Below are 7427 nucleotides of genomic sequence, written 5' to 3'. Positions count from 1 at the left end.
CAGGCGTCCTCTGGAGGAGAGGCGTGGGAGTGAAGTGGGGAGTCCCGGGCGGGACAGAAGGGGCCGCGGTCCAAAGGTGCCCGGTCCTTTTGGCAGGCTCTCCACCCTGGTCCTTTGGTGACCGGCTGCGAAGCAAGCGTGGCATCCGGACGCAGACACAAAGGCCACTCCTTGCCATTGCCCTCAACACTCTCATGGGACGTTGGAACCACGTGGCCCAGAGAGTGACCCGTGTCAATGCAGATGCCTGGCGGGGGGCGGGGGGGTGGGGTGGGGTGGGGAGTGGACCACTCCCCAGACAGACACTTGGACAGACAGTTGAGTGCGAGATCGAGATCGGTGGTGCGCGGCCCCCGCCGGAGACCGTGTTATCGCCGGGCGTTCGCACCGCAGCTGCCCCGTGTGTGTGTGTGTGTGTGTGTGTGTGTGTGTGTGTGTGTGTGCGCGCGTGTGTGTGTGTGTGTGTCGGGCGGCCGCTTCCTTGGCCCAGGCCTGGGTTTGGGGGGCCGTGGCGGGTCGTTGGGGGGGGGGAGGGGTGCAGCAGCGGAGCGAAGGAGGAGGGGGGCTGCCGCCACTTCTACTTTGGCTCGCCCTGGCTTCTGGACTCCGTTCCTCCCCACACCCCGCGGGAGCCACCTGCACGTTCCTCACCCCCCACCCCCCACCCCCCAAGACCAGCTCCAGGTCCCTGGACACCGGCTAGGCGGGGCCCCACACCTGAGCCTCACAGTGGGACACAGGGACATCAGGGTCCCGCCTCCTCCCCCAAGGCCAAGTGGCAGCAGCCCTCCCAGTGCCTGTGCCGTGCCTGTCTCGTGCAGGGCTTCTAGCCCCCACCTGCCCTCCACACCCCGGCCCCGCCGGGGCCGATCCTGCTCTTGCTCCCAAGGAAGGGACACGCAGCCAAGGGCTCACGGGCCAAGGGCCCAGCGCCCGTTGCCCCGGCCGGGCCCGGGGTGCTCCTGGCCGCTTCGGGGCGGCTTCCAGGACTCCTCCAGTCCCGCCCAGACATGGCGGCCCCCAGGGTCCCTGGCCCTGGCTTCCCGTGCCCGGCCCGCAGGGGAGCCCGTTCTGGCGCCCTGTCGCGCCACCCGTCTCTGGAGCCTCCCGGGTCTCCCGCTGGTACTCTTCGCCTTGGGGGGGGGGGGGGAGGCGGTTGGAGGGAGGACCCATCTCTGTCCCGCCTGGGACTTCATTCACAGGGAAGCCACAGCGCGGGGCTCACGGGATGGCCAACGACTTTCGCTTGATGGCAGTGTTGCACCACGAATGCCCACGCGCCCTTCCCCCAGGTCCTCTCCCTCCGCCCTTTGCGGAAGAAAAAAGGCCGGGCCCTGTCCACTCTGGCTCCAACATGGCGGCGCCCTCGTCTGGGCCGCTTTGTGGCAACAGCTCCGCTTGTGTGGTGGCTCCGTGCAGCCGAGCCTGGTCCCCTCGGCAGCGAGGCCCGGGCCCCTAGGCCCAGATGCCCACTCGCTCAGCCAACCGTCCGCCTAGGCCGCGGTGGAGGCTCACGCTGTGGATCACAGTGGCCGCCCTTGCGTGGAGACCCCGGCCGTGCCAATAGCCCACGTGTGGAAGAAGGTGCGGGCTGGGTCGCGCCTTCCCCTCCACACGCAGCCACATCCAGCCCCGGGAGTCCCCAAGCATCCACACGCGTCCGGGTCCCACGTCCACGTTCCTCCCTCCTCCCCCCCGCCCCCCCCAACTCCGGCCAACACCCACCGAGGGCCGAAGGCAGCCTGTGTCCCCTTCTCCTCACGCAAGTCAACTTCGGCAAGGCCCTTTGGGCGCGGGGTGGGGGTGGGGAGCGAGAAGCTGTGCCCCCTCACCTCCTTTTTGGCCAAACCCCAGGGGCACGGTGTTGACATCCTGGAGATCTCCTTGTTCCCCCGCCCCTTGCCCGAGAGTCCCGGCGGGTGTCCTTTGGGCCCCGGGTCCAGCAGGTGCACCCGCAGACGTTGGGTCCACGGAACCGCAGAGCGCCCTGCGTGCGCTCTCGGGTGCCTACCCAGAGGACGGGAACTGGGTCACGCGGGCCCCGAGGCCGAGGAGCAGGGCTGCGCTGGGCTGCGCTGGGCTACCGTTGATACCCAGTGGGGCAAGGTGGGCCTCGATGGGGTGACTGTGGTGGGTGAGGTCCTTGTGGGCGGAGCGGTCCCGGGCGCACACGCACACCCTCCCCCTCGGTCAGGGTTCCCGAGATGGGCGCCGTGGGGGCCCGTGCCGCGGACTCTGTTTGGTGACCTGACAGCAAACACCCGGGTTCGGGGGCACCTGGGTGAGCCTCCCTTGGTGCGGCCCCGTCCCCGACGATCGATCGGGGCGGCTCGCGTCTCTTGGGACCGGGACCCTTCCTTCCCCGTGCGGGGCGTTCCTCCCTCCCTGTCTCTCCCCGCGTGTCTCTGTCTCTTTCGTGGCCTTGCGTGGCTCCTGCTTGCGCTTTGAGGGTCCTCGGGGCCTTTGTTTGTGGTCAGAACGAAATCCCTCGGGAGGGTGGCAGCCGGTGGAGAATGGAGATGCTGGGTTTCCAGCCGGACTGGAGGGGCAACTAACTGTCCGGGAGCCTGCTTGGATGTCCCGGCAGCCCAGAGTGCCTGGAATGACCTTTTTGGACTTGAGGCCGGCCAAGGGTTCGTGTGCGGGTGCCAGGAGAGAATGTGCGGGCACAGGCCGCCTCGGGAGGGGCGGTGGACGTTCGTGGCCTTCCCGGACCGCCCGCCACCGCCGCCGCTGCCGCTGTAGGTCCCTTCGCGTGGGCCCGTGTCCGTGCCCGCGTGCCTGGACGGTGCGATCGCACCACGGACTCGCCAGTGCCAGTGCCGGGCTGTCTTGGGGACGACGCGTCCCTTTGCGGGAACGCTTGGCTCCAAGGTCAAAGAACAGAGCCCCTCTGGTGCGTGTTCTTTCTCCCCTCCCACCAGCCCCGGGCCCCAGGCCCCAGGTCCCAGGCACCAGGCCCCGGCCCTCAGCCCTCAGCCCTCGCCCTCGCCCTCGCCCTCGCCCTCGCCCTCGCCCTCATGGGGGCGTGAGTCTCCCCAGCGAGCAGGGTCTGTGTCCACCCGGGTGTCGTTCGGCCAGGGTTGGTAGAACTGACGCGCGGGAAGGGACCGGAAGGACTCTGGGGACGTGGAGACGAATATGGCGGGGTGGGGGGAGCGGGAAGGAGGCTGGCTGCTTTCCACAGGTGGGATGGAATCTTACATCCACTGGCTGGCCTAGGAAGAACGAGGTGCTGGGCCACAGGCTTGGGAGAACAGGCGGCTCCCGTCTGCAGGGCAGAAAGCGAAAACGTTCCCCGAGGGTTGAGGATGGACGAGTGTCTCGCCGGAGGAGAGCAAGTGACCTGGGTCCGTGCGGTTGTCAGGAGTCCCTTTATGCCCTTGGGCACACGGACCGGGGTAGCAACAGACATCCGCCGTACACCTTTATGAGCTCTTGCTGCGGGGTGTGTGGGCCACCTCCTGAGGGCGAAAAGCATGACGTCCAACTGTGCCGAACTCCCCTTTTACTGCGGGACGGTGTGGGCGTGTCAGTCTGCACGTGTGTGTGTGCGCGCGCGCGCGTCTGTCTGCGGGAGAGTGTGTCCAAGCCTGCCTGTGGTGTGAGTTGAGGGTGTGTGTGTGTGTGTGTGTGTGTGTGTGTGTGTGTGTGTGTGTTGTGTGTGTGAGAGCAAGCGAGGGAGGGAGGGAGGGAGGGAGGGAGTGTGTGTGGTTCTTCCTGGTTGGAATGTGCCCCAGGCACGAGAGGCGGGTTGTCAGGGTGCCCTTGAGAGGTCTGCGGTCAGGTGTTGGTCGTAGGTTATGGACCGATGAACGGGAGAGAAGACCACCGGCCCTGTGCGTTGGCCTTGTTACCGCCGTGCCAGAAAAGGCACGGGTCCTGGAGAGCGTGGGCACACCTGGGTGCTGCCCATGCCTGGCCTTGGCTCCCGTGGGAGCTGTCCAGGGATGGAGCCTGGGGCAAGCGTGAGGCCGCTTTGGCGTCAGTGGTGCGGCTCCAGGCCGCCCTCCCCAGTGACCCGTGGGTGCCACCGTCCGCGCCTGAACCGCGGGGGTGCCCCGGGGGTGAAGGGCCAGGGCCTCGGACCCGTAGGTCCTCTGGCCGCGGGAAAAGGACGCCAGCGTTGACAGCACGGCTCCTGCCCGGGGGCCGGCGCAGACCTTGGCGTCTGGCTGCTAGAGGCTTCGGGGTCACGTCAGGCTGGCCCGTCGGGGAGTCCTGACCGAGGATACCCGGGTGAGCGTGTGCCCCCGTCGGGCACCGACTGGCTGGATAGCGGTGGCCCGGGCGCTGGGTCCACGACCAGTGGGTCTCCGGAGGTCTCCTCCTGCAGGCCTCCAGGGGTCGCAGTGGCGCCCCGGAAAGGGTCAGGGCCAGGGCCAGCGCCGGGAGCCTCGGGGAGCCTCGATGCGATGCGCCGGCCTCGCGTTTGCTTTTGGGTCCGAAAGCGGGCTACATGGAGCCAGAGGGGACAAGGCTCCGCTCCCCGGAGCCTCAGGAGCCGGAGTGCTCCCCCAGGTGGCAGAGACCTGAGAGCCGCCATGTTGGAGCCCGGGGTGGACAGGGCCCGGCCTTTTTTCCTCGGCAAAGGGCGGAGGGAGAGGACCTGGGGGAAGGGCGCGTGGACATTCGTGGTGCAATACTGCCATCAAGCGGAACTCGTTGGCCATCCAGGCGTCCTCTGGAGGAGAGGCGTGGGAGTGAAGTGGGGAGTCCCGGGCGGGACAGAAGGGGCCGCGGTCCAAAGGTGCCCGGTCCTTTTGGCAGGCTCTCCACCCTGGTCCTTTGGTGACCGGCTGCGAAGCAAGCGTGGCATCCGGACGCAGACACAAAGGCCACTCCTTGCCATTGCCCTCAACACTCTCATGGGACGTTGGAACCACGTGGCCCAGAGAGTGACCCGTGTCAATGCAGATGCCTGGCGGGGGGCGGGGGGGTGGGGTGGGGTGGGGAGTGGACCACTCCCCAGACAGACACTTGGACAGACAGTTGAGTGCGAGATCGAGATCGGTGGTGCGCGGCCCCCGCCGGAGACCGTGTTATCGCCGGGCGTTCGCACCGCAGCTGCCCCGTGTGTGTGTGTGTGTGTGTGTGTGTGTGTGTGTGTGCATGCGCGTGTGTGTGTGTGTGTGTCGGGCGGCCGCTTCCTTGGCCCAGGCCTGGGTTTGGGGGGCCGTGGCGGGTCGTTGGGGGGGGGGAGGGGTGCAGCAGCGGAGCGAAGGAGGAGGGGGGCTGCCGCCACTTCTACTTTGGCTCGCCCTGGCTTCTGGACTCCGTTCCTCCCCACACCCCGCGGGAGCCACCTGCACGTTCCTCACCCCCCACCCCCCACCCCCCAAGACCAGCTCCAGGTCCCTGGACACCGGCTAGGCGGGGCCCCACACCTGAGCCTCACAGTGGGACACAGGGACATCAGGGTCCCGCCTCCTCCCCCAAGGCCAAGTGGCAGCAGCCCTCCCAGTGCCTGTGCCGTGCCTGTCTCGTGCAGGGCTTCTAGCCCCCACCTGCCCTCCACACCCCGGCCCCGCCGGGGCCGATCCTGCTCTTGCTCCCAAGGAAGGGACACGCAGCCAAGGGCTCACGGGCCAAGGGCCCAGCGCCCGTTGCCCCGGCCGGGCCCGGGGTGCTCCTGGCCGCTTCGGGGCGGCTTCCAGGACTCCTCCAGTCCCGCCCAGACATGGCGGCCCCCAGGGTCCCTGGCCCTGGCTTCCCGTGCCCGGCCCGCAGGGGAGCCCGTTCTGGCGCCCTGTCGCGCCACCCGTCTCTGGAGCCTCCCGGGTCTCCCGCTGGTACTCTTCGCCTTGGGGGGGGGGGGGGAGGCGGTTGGAGGGAGGACCCATCTCTGTCCCGCCTGGGACTTCACTCACAGGGAAGCCACAGCGCGGGGCTCACGGGATGGCCAACGACTTTCGCTTGATGGCAGTGTTGCACCACGAATGCCCACGCGCCCTTCCCCCAGGTCCTCTCCCTCCGCCCTTTGCGGAAGAAAAAAGGCCGGGCCCTGTCCACTCTGGCTCCAACATGGCGGCGCCCTCGTCTGGGCCGCTTTGTGGCAACAGCTCCGCTTGTGTGGTGGCTCCGTGCAGCCGAGCCTGGTCCCCTCGGCAGCGAGGCCCGGGCCCCTAGGCCCAGATGCCCACTCACTCAGCCAACCGTCCGCCTAGGCCGCGGTGGAGGCTCACGCTGTGGATCACAGTGGCCGCCCTTGCGTGGAGACCCCGGCCGTGCCAATAGCCCACGTGTGGAAGAAGGTGCGGGCTGGGTCGCGCCTTCCCCTCCACACGCAGCCACATCCAGCCCCGGGAGTCCCCAAGCATCCACACGCGTCCGGGTCCCACGTCCACGTTCCTCCCTCCTCCCCCCCGCCCCCCCCAACTCCGGCCAACACCCACCGAGGGCCGAAGGCAGCCTGTGTCCCCTTCTCCTCACGCAAGTCAACTTCGGCAAGGCCCTTTGGGCGCGGGGTGGGGGTGGGGAGCGAGAAGCTGTGCCCCCTCACCTCCTTTTTGGCCAAACCCCAGGGGCACGGTGTTGACATCCTGGAGATCTCCTTGTTCCCCCGCCCCTTGCCCGAGAGTCCCGGCGGGTGTCCTTTGGGCCCCGGGTCCAGCAGGTGCACCCGCAGACGTTGGGTCCACGGAACCGCAGAGCGCCCTGCGTGCGCTCTCGGGTGCCTACCCAGAGGACGGGAACTGGGTCACGCGGGCCCCGAGGCCGAGGAGCAGGGCTGCGCTGGGCTACCGTTGATACCCAGTGGGGCAAGGTGGGCCTCGATGGGGTGACTGTGGTGGGTGAGGTCCTTGTGGGCGGAGCGGTCCCGGGCGCACACGCACACCCTCCCCCTCGGTCAGGGTTCCCGAGATGGGCGCCGTGGGGGCCCGTGCCGCGGACTCTGTTTGGTGACCTGACAGCAAACACCCGGGTTCGGGGGCACCTGGGTGAGCCTCCCTTGGTGCGGCCCCGTCCCCGACGATCGATCGGGGCGGCTCGCGTCTCTTGGGACCGGGACCCTTCCTTCCCCGTGCGGGGCGTTCCTCCCTCCCTGTCTCTCCCCGCGTGTCTCTGTCTCTTTCGTGGCCTTGCGTGGCTCCTGCTTGCGCTTTGAGGGTCCTCGGGGCCTTTGTTTGTGGTCAGAACGAAATCCCTCGGGAGGGTGGCAGCCGGTGGAGAATGGAGATGCTGGGTTTCCAGCCGGACTGGAGGGGCAACTAACTGTCCGGGAGCCTGCTTGGATGTCCCGGCAGCCCAGAGTGCCCGGAATGACCCTTTTGGACTTGAGGCCGGCCAAGGGTTCGTGTGCGGGTGCCAGGAGAGAATGTGCGGGCACAGGCCGCCTCGGGAGGGGCGGTGGACGTTCGTGGCCTTCCCGGACCACTATATTTTGTAGTTAGGAACAGGCAACTAAGTTGAAAATTTGGCCACGT

Source organism: Puma concolor, unplaced genomic scaffold, assembly GCF_028749965.1.
Source record: "Puma concolor isolate L17-30 unplaced genomic scaffold, mPumCon1.1.hap2 unalloc_scaffold_139, whole genome shotgun sequence".
Lineage (NCBI taxonomy): Eukaryota > Metazoa > Chordata > Mammalia > Carnivora > Felidae > Puma > Puma concolor.
The sequence above is the reverse complement of the archived record's forward strand: the minus strand, read 5'-3'. Positions refer to the sequence as shown.